The sequence below is a fragment of the Aquarana catesbeiana genome, linkage group LG12, assembly GCF_042186555.1.
Source record: "Aquarana catesbeiana isolate 2022-GZ linkage group LG12, ASM4218655v1, whole genome shotgun sequence".
In the NCBI taxonomy this organism is placed as follows: Eukaryota; Metazoa; Chordata; class Amphibia; order Anura; family Ranidae; genus Aquarana; species Aquarana catesbeiana.
The window spans coordinates 132,935,127-132,954,790 of record NC_133335.1 but is presented as its reverse complement, the minus strand read 5'-3'; the positions used below and the strand labels follow the sequence as shown (position 1 = coordinate 132,954,790).

At 49.1% G+C, this 19,664-nt stretch overlaps 1 pseudogene; it reads right to left on the bottom strand.

The window, feature by feature from the left end:
* Positions 1-1,535: 1,535 nt before the first annotated feature.
* On the bottom strand, positions 1,536-11,850 carry LOC141113364 (uncharacterized; annotated as a pseudogene).
* Positions 11,851-19,664: the final 7,814 nt, after the last annotated feature.

The following is a 19,664-nucleotide window of genomic DNA, read 5'->3' as shown; positions in this document are numbered from 1 at the left end:
GGGGCAACAGCGTGTGGCCAAACTGGCGCTTTAATTTTTTCACCTAGCGGCTCCTACGTGTTCCTCACCGTCCTGGGATGGAATTCCCTCAGGTATGGTCCAGGGGGGTGTTTAAAAATAGAGATAAAGGAACCCAATAGTGTAACTCCGTTTTAAAATTAACAACGTTTATTAGGCAAAAAACAGCAGGTACTCACATCTACAATGAATGGTAAGGTGTTTGTATCCGACGAGCGGCGAGCTCGTAGCTTTCTTTCAGTATATCCAGCCTATCCTGTCCCTACGCGTGACGTCACACCACACGTGACTTCTTCAGGGGATGCTAGTTTCCTTCATACGTTTATTTTGCTCCTGTTGCATTTTTTGCACCTTACCCAGTCTCTTATCATATTGTCCCCTTTTCTTCCCCTTTAGACTTTGGTGCTATATTGCCCCTGAAGAGTGTTTGATACACGAAACGCGTTGGGCTTACGACAAGCACCATACTTATTATAGACTTTTTTAGGTTTATATATCCACAAGTCTTTAATGTTTACCTTGTGATCTCATGCTACTGCTATGAATCAATTTTTCTCATTTGTTTTATCCTGTACCATTTGGGGGCTGCTCATTATGTTCCCCACTCAACAGGCAAGATGGGACTGTTCATATGATTGGATATTACTACCTTTTTTGTAATTTATTTGTGTCTTTATGTATCAATAAATGTTTTACGTGATTGTGATTGTCCCTCTGGTCTCATTTGCCCACCTCATTTAAAGTCCCAACCTCCTATTTTTGTATACGCACAGGGATGGAGACTTAGTGTCTCATCTAAAGTCCCAATCTTTATTATTTTTTATCTTATTTATCCGATATAGGGATGGAGGTGTGCTCTGAGACCAGGGGGCAGTCATTAAATTGTATATGTGTTGCCTATAATCTTCATGGGACTATTATTGCATGATTATGTCATTGTGTTAATTTCATATTCATTTTTACCTAATGATTCATCTTTTTAGATTGTTCCTTTGGCCTCATTTGCCCCCCTCATTCAAAGTCCCTATTTTCTTGTTTGATGTTAGTGCAGGGATGGAGACGTATAGTCTCATTTAAAGTCCCCACTTCATTTATTTACTCGATATAGCGATGGAGCTCGGGCTTGAGTCCATCTGGAAGCTTTATTACGACGGTACTCACCTTACAAGGCATTTGCCTTGAACCCTTAGGTTCCCCCCCCCCCCGTGTTAGGGGGTTTGCTTAAGATCATCACAATAATTTTATATTGTTCCCATGTGTGTTTTTTTTTTTTTTTTTTTCGTTTGGTAGTTTCTTTATACTCTTTCTTCCACTCTTTTCAGCTCCTTCCCTCCATTTTGGAGCGATCATGTGGTATGTGTCCCCATAGAGCCTGCTTTTGGTTGGCTGCCTTCTGTTCAGTGTCCGGGAGCTGCGAGGCACACCTGGGATCCCTCCCCTTTCCCCCCTCGTCCGCTATGGCGGGTGCGGGTGTCTGGGGCGGGTTTCCCATTGTGCGTCGGCATCACGCCCCCTCGTCATGCGCGTGACCTCTGCGTGAGTGTCCCGGCGCTGACGTTGTGTTTTCCTCCTCGTGCGGACACGTGGAGGGCGACTTCTCCAGCAGCTGTGAGCGGCGGTGGCTGCTGCGCTGGTATGAGTTTCCCGCCAGCCTGTGTCTGCACCACGTGATGCTGGGGGGAGTTTCTCTGATTGGGGCGGGGATTGGCTGAATAGATAGGACTCATACATTTGTTTTAGCCTGCTCTTACACAACAGGTCCATCACTGGGTCAGACATGCTTGGCTACTCCATACCACCCTTAGGTAAGGGGGACATTCTTTAGATTATTATACACCTCTCTGCTGTTAGGGGCTCCAGCTTTATATGGGGTCATACTTGACATACATTACTCTTTTTACCCCAGAACCTTCACCTTACATGTTACCAGTGTGGATCCTTCATTCATTGAACACCTATGTAACTGGCCCTTTTTACTTCCCGGCTCCTCTCTTTAAGCTCCTCCCTCAGCTCCCGGACCTGAGTTATTGGGTGGCCAGCTGCTTGTGGACCTCTTGGAGTTCGCATTCCTGTAACATGTGAGTATCCTTGGGGGCTTAGTGGCTGCTAGTTTCCTTCATACGTTTATTTTGCTCCTGTTGCATTTTTTGCACCTTACCCAGTCTCTTATCATATTGTCCCCTTTTCTTCCCCTTTAGACTTTGGTGCTATATTGCCCCTGAAGAGTGTTTGATACACGAAACGCGTTGGGCTTACGACAAGCACCATACTTATTATAGACTTTTTTAGGTTTATATATCCACAAGTCTTTAATGTTTACCTTGTGATCTCATGCTACTGCTATGAATCAATTTTTCTCATTTGTTTTATCCTGTACCATTTGGGGGCTGCTCATTATGTTCCCCACTCAACAGGCAAGATGGGACTGTTCATATGATTGGATATTACTACCTTTTTTGTAATTTATTTGTGTCTTTATGTATCAATAAATGTTTTACGTGATTGTGATTGTCCCTCTGGTCTCATTTGCCCACCTCATTTAAAGTCCCAACCTCCTATTTTTGGCTGCATATGATGGGCACAAGTGGCTGCATTTGATGGGCACAAGTGGCTGCTTGTGAAGGGCACAAGTGGATGCATATGGTAGGCATAGTGGCTCCATTTCATGGGTACAGTGGCTGCAGATGATGGACACAAAAGGCTGCATATGATGGGCACAAGTGGCTGCATTTGATTGGCACAAGTGGCTGCATATGGTGGGTACAAATGCATGCATATGTTGGCACAAGTGGCTGCATTTGAAGGGCACAGTGGCTGCATATGATGGGCACAAATGGCTGCACATGATGGGCACAGTGGCTGCATTTGACAGGCACAAATGGCTGCATATGATGGGCACAAATGGCTGCACTTGATGGGCACAAGTGGTTGCATATGATGGGCACAAGTGGCTGCACATGATGGACACAAGTGACTGCATTTGATTGGCACCAGTGGCTGCATATGATGGCACAAATGGCTGCATATGATGTGCACAAGTGGTTGCGAACAATGGGCACAAGTGGCTGCATATGGTGGGCAAAGTGGCTGCATTTGATGGGCACAAATGTTTGCATTTGATGGGCACAAGTGGCTGCATATGATGCACACAAGTAGCTGCATATGATTGGCTCAAGTGGCTGTATTTGATTGTCATGGGTGGCTGCATATGATGGGCACAAATGTCTGCAAATAACGGGCACAAGTGGCTGCATACGATGGACATAAATGGCTGCATATGGTGGGCACAAGTGGCTGCATATTGTGGGCACAGTGGCAGCATTTGATGGGCACAGTGGCTGCATATGATAGGACAAATGCCTGCATATGATGGGCACAGTGGCTGCGTACAATGGGCACAAGTGGCTGCATTTGACGGGCACAGTGGCTGCATTTGACGGGCACAGTGGCTGCATATGATGGCACAAATGGCTGCATATGATGGGCACAAGTGGCTGCATACGACGGGCACAAGTGGCTGTGTACGATGGGCACAGTGGCTGCATATGATGGGCACAGTGGCTGCATATGGTGGGCAGAAATCGCTGCATATGATGAGCACAAATGGCTGCATTTTATGGGCACAGTGGCTGCATTTGATGGGCACAAGTGGCTGCATTTGATGGGCACAAGTGGCTGCATATGATGGGCTCAAGTGGCTGCATGTGACAGGCACAAGTGGTTGCATTTGAAGGGCACAGTGGTTGAATATGACGGGCACAGTGGCTGCATATGACGGGCACAGTGGCTGGATATGATGGGAAGAAATGGCTGCATATGATGGGCACAGTGGCTGCATTTGACAGGCACAAATGGCTGCATATGATGGGCACAAATGGCTGCATTTGATGGGCACAAGTGGTTGCATATGATGGGCACAAGTGGCTGCACATGATGGACACAAGTGACTGCATTTGATTGGCACCAGTGGCTGCATATGATGTGCACAAGTGGTTGCGAACAATGGGCACAAGTGGCTGCATATGGTGGGCACAGTGGCTGCATTTGATGGGCACTAATGTTTGCATTTGATGGGCACAAGTGGCTGCATATGATGCATACAAGTAGCTGCATATGATTGGCACAAGTGGCTGTATTTGATTGTCACGAGTGGCTGCATATGATTTGCACAAATGTCTGCATATAACGGGCACAAGTGGCTGCATACGACGGACATAAATGGCTGCATATGGTGGGCACAAGTGGCTGCATATTGTGGGCACAGTGGCTGCATTTCATGGGCACAGTGGCTGCATATGATAGGACAAATGCCTGCATATGATGGGCACAGTGGCTGCGTACGATGGGCTCAAGTGGCTGCATTTGACGGGCACAGTGGCTGCATTTGACGGGCACAGTGGCTGCATATGATGGCACAAATGGCTGCATATGATGGGCACAAGTGGCTGCGTACGACGGGCACAAGTGGCTGCTTACGACGGGCACAAGTGGCTGCGTACGATGGGCACAGTGGCTGTATATGAAGGGCACAGTGGCTGCATATGGTGGGCACAGTGGCTGTATATGGTGGGCAGAAATCGCTGCATATGATGAGCACAAATGGCTGCATTTTATGTGCACAGTGGCTGCATTTGATGGGCACAAGTGGCTGCATTTGATGGGCACAAGTGGCTGCATATGATGGGCTCAAGTGGCTGCAGGTGACAGGCACAAGTGGTTGCATTTGAAGGGCACAGTGGTTGACTATACGGGCACAGTGGCTGCATATGACGGGCACAGTGGCTACATATGATGGGCACAAATGGCTGCATATGATGGGCACAGTGGCTGCATTTGACAGGCACAAATGGCTGCATTTGATGGGCACAAGTGGTTGCATATGATGGGCACAAGTGGCTGCACATGATGGACACAAGTGACTGCATTTGATTGGCACCAGTGGCTGCATATGACGGGCACAAATGGCTGCATATGATGGGTACAAGTGGTTGCGAACAATGGGCACAAGTGACTGAATATGGTGGGCACAGTGGCTGTATTTGATGGGCACAAATGTTTGCATTTGATGGGCACCAGTAGCTGCATATGATGGACACAAGTAGCTGCTTATGATTGGCACAATTGGCTGTATTTGATTGTCACGAGTGGCTGTATATAATGGGCACAAATGACTGCATATAATGTGCACAAGTGGCTGCATATGACGGGCATAAATGGCTGAATATGGTGGGCACAAGTGGCTGCATATTGTGGGCACAGTGGCTGCATTTGACGGGCACAGTTGCTGCGTACTATGGGCACAAGTGGCTGCATTTGATGGGCACAAGTGGCTGCATATGATGGTCACAAGTAGCTGCATATTATTGGCACAAGTGGCTGTATTTGATTGGCACGAGTGGCTGCATATGATGGGCACAAGTGGCTGCGTACGATGAACACAGTGGCTGCATATGATGGGCACAGTGGCTGCATATGGTGGGCAGAAATGGCTGCATATGATGAGCACAAATGGCTGCATTTTATGGGCACAGTGGCTGCATTTGATGGGCACAAGTGGCTGCATTTGATGGGCACAAGTGGCTGCATATGATGGGCTCAAGTGGCTGCATATGATGGGCACAAGTGGTTGCATTTGATTGGCACAAGTGGCAGCATATGATGGGCACAAATGTCTGCATTTGAGTGGCACAAGTGGCTGCATATGACGGGCACAAGTGGCTGCATATGATGAGCACAAGTGGTTCTGTAAAACAGGCACACGTGGCTGCATAGGGTGGGCACAGTGGCTGCATTTGACGGGCACAGTGGCTGCATATGATGGGCACAGTGGTTGCATATGAGGGGCACAAATTGCTCTATATGATGGACACAGTGGCTGCATTTGATGGGCACAGTGGCTGCATTTGATGGGCACAAGTGGCTGCATATGATGGTCACAAGTAGCTGCATATGATTGGCACAAGTGGCTGTATTTGATTGGAACGAGTGGCTGCATATAATGGGCACAAGTGGCTGCCCATGACTTGCATAAATGGCTGCATATGGTGGGCACAAGTGGCTGCATATTGTGGGCACATTGGCTGCATTTAACAGGAACAGTGGGTGCATATGATAGGCACAAATGCCTGCATATGATGGGCACAGTGGCTGCGTACGATGGGCACAAGTTTCTGCATTTGACGGGCACAGTGGTTGCATTTGATATGCACAAGGTGTTATACCTGAAAGGTTCCACATGTACTGTTACTTTAAGGCTGGCTCCACCCAGGAGTGATGACAAGGGTCAAGGGGTATAGTAGCCATCTTAGAGCACATGTAAGGAAGCATATAAGATGTACCTGTCCTGAGATGCATGTTGCAGTGTACAGTGTCTACTGAAATAAACATCCATTGTTCCAGACCAGAGTCTTGTGTCTCTCACAACTCAGAGGCTATAACAGTGGCGACGAGGATGGGATTTACAAAGTGTCTATCAGTCTGAGAGAGAGACAAAGGCGGTGTGGATTGTCATCTGGATAAAAGCAATCACAGAGCCCAGCAGGAAAATGTCATTGATTGGGACATTAGGTGAATTTGATGGGGAACAGACATCCTGGAGTTCCTGGGTTGAGAGACTGGAACAATATTTCAGTGCAAATGCCATCCCAGACAACAGGCAAGTAGCAGTATTCCTGACAGTGGTTGGTGCTAAGACATATGACACTCTTAGAGATCTCCTTTTCCCTGTAAAGCCAGCAACTAAGACATTGGCAGAGCTCCTGACACTGTTAGAGGATCACTTCCAGCCTAAACCATTAGAGATTGCAGAAAGATTTCGGTTTTATCAGCGGCAGCAGCAGCCAGGTGAAGAAATTAAAGCTTATGTGCTCGCCCTTCGCAGACTAGCCTCTACCTGTTCTTTTGGGGAGTATCTACCTACTGCACTGAGAGATAAGTTTGTAATGGGACTGAATTGTGAGTCTAGCCAAAAGAGACTGTTAACAGAGAAAGATCTTACCCTTACAAAGGCAATTGAAATAGCTTCAGTGATGGAAATGGCTGTGAAAGATACAGAGGAATTGAACCCCCAGGGTAGAAAAGAAGAGGTGAAACAGGAAGTTTTCAGAACAGCAGTCAAGCCAACTGCCGAAAACTGGAAATACAGACTCCCACCAAGCCGGGAGTCAGCCTGCTACCGTTGTGGAAATACAGACCATGACCACAAAGTCTGCCGGTTTAAGGATCAGACCTGTCATAATTGTGGTAGGACAGGCCATCTTAAACGAGTTTGCCGTAGCAAGAAGGTGCGAGATAAACAACCTCTGAACCCCAAGACAAAGGCATATATGGTGGGAAGATATACATCATCTGAGTCAGAGGATGAGGAAGTGCTCCACAGATTAGACATACATCATATGCATTCAGCACCCTCCGCAATGACTGTAGAGGTAACTGTGGAGGGAAAGAAACTCAAGATGGATGTAGACACAGGAGCAGCAGTTTCAGTTATCACCCAGAAACAATGGAGACAACTTCAGACCCAAACAACTGTCCGCCCAACACCAATCAAACTGCAGACATATTCAAAGCAGATACTCCACCCACTGGGTTATGCGAAAGTACAGGTATTGTACAAGGGTCAGACAAAGAGACTGCCATTATACATCCTAGAAAATGGGGGACCCCCTCTCTTTGGGAGGGACTGGATTGCTCACTTTGGTATGCCAGACATCACCATAAATCCATGTAACACTGTTACAATTCCATTAGGAGATAATGAGGGATGGGTGGTGTCCCTGAAGCAGCGTTTCCCAAAGGTCTTTGATGACCAGTTGGGGAAAATAAAGCACGACTGTGTAAGACTCAAGCTGAAACCCAACGCACAGCCTAAGTTCTTCAAAGCTCGGACAGTACCTTTCGCACTGCGAGCAGGAGTGGAAGCAGAACTAAGTCGGCTGGAGGAACAAGGTGTCATCTCCAAGGTAGAGCACAGCGAGTGGGCATCACCAGTTGTACCAGTAAAGAAAGCGAATGGGGACTTACGCATTTGTGGCGATTTCCGCATGGCACTGAACTCCCAACTGGAGATAGACCAGTATCCTCTACCCAGAGTAGATGACATTTTTGCCTCTCTTGCAGGGGGCCAAAAGTTCACCAAGCTTGATCTCAGACAAGCATATTTACAGTTTGAGGTCCATCCTTCTTCCCGCAAGTTTCTAACCATCAACACCCACAAGGGACTGTATGAATACAATCGGATGGTGTTTGGTGTAGCCTCTGCCCCAGCCATTTGGCAACGAAAAATGGACGAGATTTTGGCGGACATTCCTTTCACACAGTGCCTGCTAGATGACATGCTCATCACAGGACGGACAGAGCAGGAACACAAGCGGAACGTGGAGCTTGTGTTGGCGAGACTCCAAGAACAGGGTCTAAAAGTGAACTTAGCAAAATGCCAATTCATGGTGCCTAAATTGGAGTTTTGTGGCCACCTTGTGGATGCAGAGGGTATACACACCACGGAAGCCAAGGTTGATGCTTTAGTCAAAGCTCCAGCCCCAACCAACGTCCAGCAGTTGCGATCATACCTTGGCTTGCTGAACTATTACCACAAATTCCTGCCAGATCTGGCACACACCTTGTTTCCGCTGAACAAGCTTTTGGAAAAACATTCAAGATGGGACTGGTCAGCTGCATGCCAACGGGCTTTTGAAGTCTCTAAGCGGAAGCTGTTGGCGTCACGCATGCTCGTGCACTATGACCTCCAGAAGCCTCTCACCTTGGCTTGTGATGCCTCACCCTATGGTCTGGGTGCTGTACTATCTCACATCTTACCAGATGGGTCAGAAAAACCAGTGGCATTTGCCTCCAGGTCTTTGACAAAAGCAGAAAACAATTACTCACACATTGACAAAGAGGCTCTAGCGCTGATATGGGCAATTAAGAAGTTTCATCTTTACCTGTATGGTAGGGAATTCACCATACTGACAGACCATAAACCACTCCTTCAGATCTTTAGCCCTGACAAAGGCATCTCTCAGACTACTGCGGCCCGCCTCCAACGCTATGCCCTATTCTTGGGTGCATACAGCTACAAAATCCAGTATCGCGGTCATGATGCCAATGCGAATGCGGACGCAATGTCCCGACTGACAGGGAAGTCGATGGACTCCTCTTCCATGCAGGGGCGGATCCAGGGGGGGGCAACAGGGCAATTGCCCCCCCCCCCCCCGAAATAGTCGCACTGACAATCTCCCATCATGTTATTGCTGCCTATGCCCGCAGCCCGAGTCTCTCTGTCACATCAGCCGATCAGCGGCATCGAGAGAGAGACCCGTCTAATGTAGTTACGGCCGCACTGACTGACTAGGAGGAGGGGTGGGTGGAGCCTCTTCCCTGCACTCGTTGCTAACGCCGGGGCCGCCCAGCGTCTAGCAACGAGTGATGTCAGAGTCACATTGGCAGTGGCGTTTCTGGGGTATGACAGCCATGGGCGCCATGGGGGGGTGGCAAAAAGCCACCCCCGCATGAAAAAACCTTCACCTGTCCTCCCGCGGCCGCCTCCCGCAACCATGTAGCTTCCGGCACCGCGGCCGGCCTGCAGGAGCACGGCGCCGGCACAGCAATTGTTTCTTGGCCTGGGGAGGCGAGTGACAGGCGCCTCCATTATGGATTACGACCAATGACTGGCCAGGCCGGATCCACGTAGGGTAACAGTGTCCCTCTGCGCGGCATCATCTTCTCCACGGAGGAGCGGGGAATGTGGCATGAGGAGAAGGAATGGTTGAGGGCAGGACGGAAAACCCCCAGCAGCAGCACCAAGGATAGCAGTGTTAGTGTTGGCTCCAGTGACTGGGCAGGCAGCAGGGAGATTACATTATCTCTCTGCTGCCTGACTCTGGGACACAGCAAGAGACAACCAAAACACCACCTTAGCAGGTAAGTGGCAATCCGCAAGGTGTGGCAGGTGAGGTGGCAAGTGGCAATCCGCAAGGTGTGGCAGGTGAGGTGGCAAGTGGCAATCCGCAAGGTGTGGCAGGTGACGTGGCAAGTGGCAATCCGCAAGGTGTGGCAGGTGACGTGGCAAGTGGCAATCCACAAGGTGTGGCAGGTGACGTGGCAAGTGGCAATCCACAAGGTGTGGCAGGGGACGTGTCAATCCGCAAGGTGTGGCAGGTGAAGTGGCAATCTACAAGGTGTGGCAGGTGACGTGGCAAGTGGCAATCCGCAAGGTGTGGCAGGTGACGTGGCAATCCGCAAGGTGTGGCAGGTGACGTGGCAAGTGGCAATCTGCATCTGGTGGCAGGCAAGTGACAATCCGCAATGTGTAGCAGGTAACGTGGCAAGTGACAAACTCAGGTCTCCCACTGATTCAGCATTATGGTGAGTTGAACTATTTCATTTTATATTACAATGTAATTATAGAAAAAATGTGCTTCAATCATCCTGACACTGGTGCCGGGATGATTGAAGCGCAAACACCAGCCGTTTCCCCGATAAATTACCCACAAAGAAAACGGATTTTCTGGCAGTGCCCCTCCCGAGACTAGACTCTGGATCTGCCCCTGGTTCCATGGGAGCATCCTGGGTGCTTTTAGCAGGGGCATAGTAAGAAACAAGGGTACCTAAATCAGCACCCAACAACACCGCAGTGGGGATCTCCTCCGAGACTCCCACTTCTCTCATCCCACTTCCAGCACCCCAATCAATGAAAACATAGGCACGGGGTACTCGTGAGCGGGTCCCCCCGACTCCGGTGAGGGTAAAAAACTTTCCAAGGATGATGTCTGACCAAAGTGACTTCAGCTCCTGTGTCACGGAAACCAGTAACGATCTGGTGGCCCACGGTGACTGGCTGCAAGTTGGTGGGACGAACAGCACGGAAGAAGGGTTGCTGGCCGGATGGCCAGGTGATGTCGTCTTCTTCTGCTCAGGGCACTGCGTCCTGAGATGTCCGGCTTCCCCACAGTTGTAGCATTTGCGTTTGTCAGTTAGGAAGGCCTTGGCTCCAGGAGCTGCAGGTTCCTGCTGCTGAGGAACTTGGTTGGTAGGCAGAGGAGGGGTTGCCGTGTGCGATTTCCCTCCTTTCCAGCAATTCGGAGGAGCCTTGCGATGGTCAGATACCCGAGAGTGGATATAGGTATCTGCCAGTTCTGCTGCTGCTTTGGCAGAGGTTGGCTTTCGCTCCAGCACAAACTGTCTGACGTCTGTAGGACAGATGTGCAAAAGTTGATCTTCAATCATAAGATCCTCCAGGGATTCAAAAGAATCGGCTTTCAAGCCTTTAGTCCACTGCTGGAATGTGGTACGTAAGCGACCTACCACATCCATGTATGAGTCCCTGGGCCCCTTTTGCAAGGACCTAAAACGCTTCCAGTACACTTCCGGGGTTAGCTGAAACTTTTGGACGATTGCAACCTTTAGGGCCTCATAATCGTCACACTGCTCTTCTGACAGTTCGACATAAGCATCCAGGGCCTTGCCTCGTAGCCCTGGTGTCAGGTACCGGGCCCATTGTGCTGGGGGCAGATGGTACTGACGGCAAGTTTTTTCAAACGACAGTAGATACACGTCAATGTCACTGTCCTTTTCCATAACTGGAAATTTGGCTGCCGGGGTCACTGGCAGAAAGGCATCCCTGTGCTCTAGGGATCCGAGGTTCTGAGCCTGTCGCTGCTGCTGGAGCCTAGCCATCTCCAATTTGTGCCGACGATCAGCCTCCCTCTCAGCCTGGCATTCTGACGCCTCTCGCTCAGCCCTACGTTCCGCAGCCTCTCTCTCGGCCTGGCGTTCCAGAAACTGCAGGTACACCACAGGATCAGTCTCCCTGAGGTTTTGTAGAGTTTCTTGCATTTGAAGAGAGTCTATGATGGTTTCAGGCAATCTGATGTTGGCCTGCTTTGGTGGTGGCTTGGAGGTAACAATCCGTGGTATTCCAGTGTCAGTCTCTGCTTGCCCATCTGGTGAGGCCGCCTCTGAACCACTGGGCTCTGGAGTAGCGGAAACCCTTTCTGGTCCAGTTTCCCCCAGGTTCTTGCCTGCACGGATATCAAACTCCTGTAAGGCATGTATCAAGCCTTCACGATTTTTGCCACCAACGTCAATTCCTCTTCCTGTGCACTCAACAGTCAGTTCATTCTTGCTCATCTTTTTATATGCTGATAACCCAGACATGTTGCAAGCAGAAAAGATAGAACAGAAAGAAGAGATAGGAAGAAGGTGTAGGAAAGAGCTGTTGCTGTATGTCTCTCTTGAAAAAATAAAAATCAAAAAATATGCACCAGCTTGTCTCTAAGGACTGTTTCCACAAAGGTTACAATCCTTCAGTGCAGAGCTAATTCCTAACAATGCACTGAATGCTCTTAATGCGAAACTATCCCGCTACGCTGCCAGCCAATATGTGACGAACGCGGGTGTCAGATCCCTGCCCTCCTCGTTAACTTGCGACGAAGGACCAGCCAACCTCACACCACGCTGTCAATTACGTAACAATGCCACTCTCAGCTGCGCCAAGCACAAAGATTTTCCAGCTTGCGGGACCACAATCTAGGTGCGAGCAGCCTGAGAGAGATTGTCACTGGGCTAATTACACCATTAACCCTTTAACTGCCACCACCCCCGTTTAAAAGACCGAGCCGGGGGAGACTCGTAATTTTAGCAATACCAATTATAATTTTAGAATAAGCGTCCGCCACACACACTGCCACCACAGACAGGTCTGCTCAGAGTCTTACTCTACAACAGTAGCGCCCTTCAAGAGGCAGTTTCGTTTATAGCTTGCGTTAAGAGCTTTAGAGACAAGGTTAACACTTTTCAACATAAGGGTTTATTATGAAAAGGTCAAAGTTGATGCAAATAAAACATTTACAGAAAAAAGATGTTTCAAAGATAAAGACAATATACAGCCACAAAGCAATAAGGTAGAATTGGGAAGAAAGAATACTTGCAATTAATGTCCAAGGGTTGATCAGAGTTCGATCGATGAGCTAGGTAATCGGTTCTCGACTTGGCAGATGTTTCTTCTTGGATGGTAAAAGGAGAACTGACCATTGTCTTGGCATCTCCTCTTTTCTGTCAAATCAAAGGGGGTGTTGACAGCGACCAGTGACCAATCGTCTGGTCATCTTGTTTAGGGGTTGGTTGCTGGGAGGTGTCTATACTCATGACCATGTCCCAGGTAGATTTTGTGATACATATTCATATATCTGCATCTATAGTGTTTACAGACTCCAAATATCCATATTATTATTCAGCGTGAGATTTCCTTCAAAACAAATCTAAACATGCTATGTCTATAATGTATAGTCTGCTTAGGAGGAATAAGTGGTACCAGTGGTTTCCCATATGACCTGAAATAGGGGTGTCTGGACTTGAAATGTTACAAATTATCTGTGGAAACTAAATATGTCCATATTATGGCTGTGCTATTACTAAGTCAGAAGTTATGAAACATGCTGAAATTTCATACTTATTCCACTGAGGTGTATTCAGACATTTTACAACCGGGGCCTGTTGGGTCTCTGAAGGGAGAGGGTGACAGTTTTACGACAGGCCTGAACACTCTGCCCTTTCAACAACTGTTTTTCTACTGACCTAGCCTGGTTCTGTTTTCTCTGTTGAGATAACCTTTTCTGTTGAACTTAAAAAGCTTTGAATTCCTAAGACAAGAGAGGAGGGAGGAGGGAGTTCAGATTTCTCTGTAATGTTACATGGTTAGCCAAACTGCCATGGCTTCTTCCACACAACATGACAGTTAGCTACAGCTTTACATGTCCAGTACGTGATATCGTTACAGGCACAAGTGGCTGCATATGGTGGGCACAAATGCCTGCATATGATGGGCACAGTGGCTGCGTACGATGAGCACAAGTGGCTGCATTTGACGGGCACAGTGGCTGCATTTGATGGGCACAGTGGCTGCATATGACGGGCAAAGTGGCTGCATTTGATGGGCACAAATGACTGCAAATGATGGGCACCGTGACTGCATTTGATGGGCACAATTGGCTGCAAATGATGGGCACACGTGACTGCATTTGATTGGCACAAGTGGCTGCATATGACGGGCACAAATGGCTGCATATGATGGGCACAAATGGCTGCATACAACGTGCACAAGTGGCTGCATATGGTGGGCACAGTGGCTGCATATGATTGGCACAGTGGCTGCATATGATGGGCACAGTGGCTGCATATGACAGGCATAAATGGCAGCATATATTGGGCACAAGTGGCTGCATTTTATGGGCACAAGTGGCTGCGTACGACGGACACAAGTGGCTGCATATGATGGGCACAGTGGCTGCATTTGACAGAGTGGCTGCATATGATGGGCAAAATGGCTGCATATGGTGGGCACAAATGGCGGCATTTGACAGGCACAGTGAGGCTGCAATTGATTGGGGGGTGGTTTCAGTATTTCTCAGTTTGTTTTCACCCCCCAAAAATTTTTGTGTACCAGCCGCTACTGTCACAGACACTGCTGTATAATTTTCCTTGACCTCCCGTATATGTATTTTGCAGGGCTGAGCACAGACAGATTTGTGTAAACAGAGTCTCCATTTGTCAGGCTGCTGTTTTCATTCCTGAACAGATTGCACAGCCTTTCACATTATGTACATCATGCAGTGTGGATGATCATATTGATGATGAATGTCTTCTATGCAAAGACTTGGCCCCTCCCACAGGCACAGTTCTATATATTTTTTTCAACCTGCCATTGATATACACACGGGGCCCGCCCCCCTTCAGCAGAGCAGGCTAGGGGCGGGGCTGAAGGCGGTGCAGCTCTATATTTTTGCATATGGTGGGCACAGTGGCTGCATTTGACGGCCACAGTGGCTGCATATGATGGGCACAGTGGCTGCATTTGAAGGGCACAAATGGCTGCATTTGATGGGCACAAGTGGCTGCATATGATGGACACAGGTGGCTGCATATGATGGACACAAGTGGCTGCATATGATGGGCACAAGTGGCTGCATTTGATTGGCAAAAGTGGCTGTATATGATGGGCACAAATGGCTGCAAAGAATGGGCACAAGTGGCTGCATACGACGTGCAAAAAACAGCTGCATATGATGGGCACAGTGGCTGCATATGATAGGCACAAATGGCTGCATATGATGGGCACGAGTGGTTGCCTACGATGGGCACAAGTGGCTGCATACGGTGGGCACAGTGGCTGCATTTGACGGGCACAGTGGATGCATATGATGGGCACAGTGGCTGCATATGACGGGCACAAATGGCTGCATATGATAGGCACAAGTGGCTGCATTTGAAGGGCACAGTAGCTGAATATGACGGGCACAGTGGCTGCATATGACGGGCACAGTGGCTGCATATGATGGGCACAAATGGCTGCTTATGATGGGCACAGTGGCTGCATATGACAGGCACAAATGGCTGCATATGATGGGCAAAAATGGCTGCATTTGATGGGCACAAGTGGCTGCATATGATGGGCATAAGTGGCTGCATATGATGGGCACAAGTGACTGCATTTGATTGGCACCAGTGGCTGCATATGATGGGCACAAATGGCTGCATATGATGGGCATAAGTGGTTGCGAACAATGAGCACAACTGACTGCATATGGTGGGCACAGTGGTTGCATTTGATGGACACAGTGGCTGCATATGATGGGCACAGTGGCTGCATATGATAGCACAAATGGCTGCATATGACGGGCACAAAAGGCTGCATATGATGGGCACAAGTGGCTGCGTACGATGGGCACATTGGCTGCATATGATGAGCACAGTGGCTGCATATGGTGGGCACAAATGGCTGCATATGATGAGCACAAATGGCTGCATATGATGGGCACAAGTGGCTGCATTTGATGGGCACAAGTGGCTGCATTTGATGGGCACAAGTGGCTGCATATGAGGGGCACAATTGGTTGCATTTCATTGGCAAAAGTGGCTGCATATGACAGGCACAAGTGCCTGCATTTAATTGGCACAAGTGTCTGCATATGACGGGCACAAATGGCTGCATATGATGGGCACAAGTGATTGCATACAACAGGCACAAGTGGCTGCATAGGGTGGGCACAGTGGCTGCATTTGACGGGCACAGTGGCTGCATATGATGGGCACAGTGGCTGCATATGATGGGCACAAATGGCTGCATATGATGGGCACAGTGACTGCATTTGATGGGCACAAGTGGCTGCATATGATGGACACAGGTAGCTGCATATGATTGGCACAAGTGGCTCTATTTGATTGGCACGAGTGGCTGCATATGATGGGCAAAAGTGGCTGCATTTGATGGGGACAAGTAGCTGCTTACAACGGGCACAAGTGGATGCATATGGTGGGCATAGTGGCTGCATTTGACGGGCAGAGTGGCTGCATATGATGTGCACAGTGGCTGCATATGATGGGCACAAATGGCTGCATATGATGGGCAAAAGTGGCTGCCTACGATGGGCACAAGTGGCTGCATACGGTGGGCACAGTGGCTGCATTTGACGGGCACAGTGGATGCATATGATGGGCACAGTGGCTGCATATGGTGGGCACAAATGCCTGCATATAATGGGCACAAGTGGCTGCATTTGAAGGGCACAGTAGCTGAATATGACGAGCACAGTGGCTGCATTAGACAGGCACAGTGGCTGCATATGATGGGCACAAATGGCTGCTTATGATGGGCACAGTGGATGCATATGACAGGCACAAATGGCTGCATATGATGGGCACAAATGGCTGCATTTGATGGGCACAAGTGGCTGCATATGATGGGCACAAGTGACTGCATTTGATTGGCACCAGTGGCTGCTATGACGGGCACAAATGGCTTCATATGATGGGCACAAGTGGTTGCGAACAATAGGCACAAGTGGCTGCATATGGTGGGCACAGTGGTTGCATTTGATGGACACAGTGGCTGCATATGATGGACACAGTGGCTGCGTATGATGGCACAAATGGCTGCATATGACAGGCACAAAAGGCTGCATATGATGGGCACAAGTGGCTGCGTACGATGGGCACATTGGCTGCATATGATGAGCACAGTGGCTGCATATGGTGGGCACAAATGGCTGCATATGATGAGCACAAATGGCTGCATATGATGGGCACAAGTGGCTGCATTTGATGGGCACAAGTGTCTGCATTTGATTGGCACAAGTGTCTGCATATGACGGGCACAAATGGCTGCATATGATGGGCACAAGTGATTGCGTACAACAGGCACAAGTGGCTGCATAGGGTGGGCACAGTGGCTGCATTTGACGGGCACAGTGGCTGAATATGATGGGAACAGTGGCTGCATATGATGGGCACAAATGGCTGCATATGATGGGCACAGTGGCTGCATTTGATGGGCACAAATGGCTGCATTTGATGGGACAAGTGGCTGCATATGATGGACACAGGTAGCTGCATATGATTGGCACAAGTGGCTGTATTTGATTGGCATGAGTGGCTGCATATGATGGGCACAAATGGCTGCATATAATGGGCACAAGTGGCTGCGTACGACGGGCATAAATGGCTGCATATGGTGGGCACAAGTGGCTGCATATTGTGGGCACAGTGGCTGCATTTGATGGGCACAGTGGCTGTATATAATGGGCACAAATGGCTGCATATGATGGCCACAAGTGGCTGCATATGACAGGCACAAGTGTCTGCATTTGATTGGCACAAGTGTCTGCATATGACGGGCACAAATGGCTGCATATGATGGGCACAAGTGATTGCGTACAACAGGCACAAGTGGCTGCATAGGGTGGGCACAGTGGCTGCATTTGACGGGCACAGTGGCTGCATATGATGGGAACAGTGGCTGCATATGATGGGCACAAATGGCTGCATATGATGGGACAAGTGGCTGCATATGATGGACACAGGTAGCTGCATATCATTGGCACAAGTGGCTGTATTTGATTGGCATGAGTGGCTGCATATGATGGGCACAAATGGCCGCATATAATGGGCACAAGTGGCTGCGTACGACGGGCATAAATGGCTGCATATGGTGGGCACAAGTGGCTGCATATTGTGGGCACAGTGGCTGCATTTGATGGGCACAGTGGCTGCATATAATGGGCACAAATGGCTGCATATGATGGCCACAAGTGGCTGCATTTGATGGGCACAAGTGGCTGCTTACGACAGGCACAAGTGGATTGATATGGTGGGCATAATGCCTCCATTTGATGGGCACAGTGGCTGCATATGATGGGCACAGTGGCTGCATATGATGGGCACATATGGCGGCATATGATGGGCACAAGTGGTTGCATTTGATTGGCACAAGTGGCTGCATATGGTGGGCACAAATGCCTACATATGATGGGCACAGTGGCTGCGTACAATGGGCACAAGTGGCTGCATTTGACGGGCACAGTGGCTGCATTTGACGGGCACAGTGGCTGCATATGACGAGCACAGTGGCTGCATATGATAGGCACAAATGCCTGCATATGATGGGCACAGTGGCTGCGTACAATGGGCACAAGTGACTGCATTTGACGGGCACAGTGGCTGCATTTGACGGGCACAGTGGCTGCATATGACGGGCACAGTGGCTGCATATGATGGGCACAAATGGCTGCATATGATGGGCACAGTGGCTGCATTTGATGGGCACAAGTGGCTGCATATCATGGGCACAAATGGCTGCATTTGACAGGCAAAGTGAGGATGCAATTGAATTTTTTGTGTACCATCCACTACTGTCAAAGACACTGCAGTATAATTTTCCTTGACCTCCCGTATATGTATTTTGCAGGGTTGTGCACAGACAGATTTGTGTAAACGGAGTGTGTCAAGCTGCTGTTTTCATTCCTGAACAGATTGCACAGCCCTTCACATTATATACATCATGCAGTGTGGATGATCATATTGATGACGAATGTCTGCTATGCAAAGGCTTGGCCCCTCCCACAGGAACAGTTCTGTATTTTTTCTCGACCTGCCATTGATATACACACGGGGCCTGCCCCCCTTCAGCAGAGCAAGCTAGGGGTGGGGCTTAAGGTGGTGCAGCTCTATATTTTTGCATATGGTGGGCACAGTGGCTGCATTTGATGTGCACAGTGGCTGCATGTTATGGGCACAGTGGCTGCATATGATGGGCACAAATAGCTGCACATGATGGGCACAGTGGCTGCATTTGATGGGCACAAATGGCCGCATTTGATGGGCACAAGTGGCTGCATATTGTGGACACAAGTGGCTGCAAATGATGGACACAAGTGGCTGCATATGATGGGCACAAGTGGCTGCATTTGATTGGCACAAGTGGCTGCATATGACGGGCACAAATGGCTGCAAATAATGGGCACAAGTGGCTGCGTATGATGGGCACAAAAATGGCTTCATATGGTGGGCACAAGTGGCTGCATATTGTGGGCACAGTGGCTGCATTTGATGGGCACAGTGGCTGCATATGATGGGCACAGTGACTGCATATGACGGGCACAAATGGCTGCATATGATGGGCACAAGTGGCTGCATTTGATGGGCACAAGTGGCTGCTTACGATGGGCACAAGTGGATGCATATGGTGGGCATAGTGGCTGCATTTGACGGGCACAGTGGCTGCATATGATGGGCACAGTGGCTGCATATGATGGGCACAAATGGCTGCATATGATGGGTACAAGTGGCTGCATATGGTGGGCACAAATGCCTGCATA